Raw genomic sequence first — 1,414 nt, forward strand, 5'->3', positions numbered from 1 at the left:
ACTTAGAAGTCATGTAATAATGGAATCATCCTCTCTGATGTAATCCAACATGACCAGTTTATTAATTCTAAGAGGATTAGGGTAGAATGCAACATCTTCAATAAAGGCAGAACTCTGGCTTAATGTAACAGGAGGTTACTCTGGGGTGTGGCCTGTATCACCTTTTATCTTAATGGAGATAAAAGGAACACAAAGACTGTAGAGAAAGGACCTGGCTACCATCGAGTAAGAACTGGGAGTAGAGTGCATATTTTGGAACCAGGGTCCATGCATTGAGAAACTCCTACACCCAGGGAAAGACTGATGCCAAGGTAGTAGACATCTCCAAGGAACACTGGCCCCAAAGAGCAGGATCTGCCCCAAGAGTCAGTGTAGGGAAAAAACAAACAAACCATTCCCTACAGCTGGCACCCTAAATTCAAACTTATAGCCTCCTGAAAGATGAAAGAATCACTGTTTGTTGCAGTCATCCATTCATGATATTTCGGTTTTAGCAGCTCTAGGTAACTAAAATCGTAAGGCAGCCCCATTATAGAGACCCAGATTTTCGAAGGACACATCTGACACTTGGCAGCATCTCTTTTTATCTATCTCACCCAGTGAATCTAACCACAACCTAACATGTGGTGTGGCTAATGTAGTCCAGGAACTCACTGCTTGTCTAGGAAAACAACACATGAATGCTTGAACGGGTGAGCAGCATTCTGTGAGAGACAGGTGGGTGTGGAAGAGTGTTCTACCTGATCCAAAATGAGAGACATCCCTGGGGGCAGGAATCATGGAAATGGACCTTATGGAGGAAACTCAGAAGAACATGAATGATACCACTAAGGATGAAAGAGAGTTCTCAAGAAGGAAATCGCAGGAGCAAAACCATTGCACAATAGTCTTTATCTTTGATACCTACAACTGTCATGGAGGATTTTCATGCAGTGTCCATGGTCCAGTCACACACCTCATCTTCCATTCACTGATGGGCCAAATAAAGCAGAGATACTTTGAAAACGTTGAAGTGCAACCCACATACTTTATTCCGCTGTTCATAAACTCTGATGCAAGCACAATTCAAGACTACTTGAATTATACATGGAAGACAACAAGAAAAGAACTAATCAGAAAAGAAAACTTCAGGAACTTTTAATTTTCATATTGAATTATAAATCTTAAAAGGCCGGGATCATGCATGTGCAAAATCCTTTAAATTATAAATAATTGTTTATCTCATTCCTACCCATAATTTTGGAAGCTGATTTTTTTTCAAACTTTTCATTCAGTGGTTACTTGGTTTAATTGGTTTTCATTCATTAGAAGGATGGGTTTTCTTATAATTTAATTGTGATACAATACAGTGACTATGTGTGCACACATGTTATTGATGTTATGTGTTGTTGAGTCAATTCTGACTTTTCAGGAT

This window comes from Echinops telfairi, unplaced genomic scaffold, assembly GCF_000313985.2.
Source record: "Echinops telfairi isolate 266 unplaced genomic scaffold, ASM31398v2 ScPeMD7_655;HRSCAF=1070, whole genome shotgun sequence".
Classification (NCBI taxonomy): domain Eukaryota; kingdom Metazoa; phylum Chordata; class Mammalia; order Afrosoricida; family Tenrecidae; genus Echinops; species Echinops telfairi.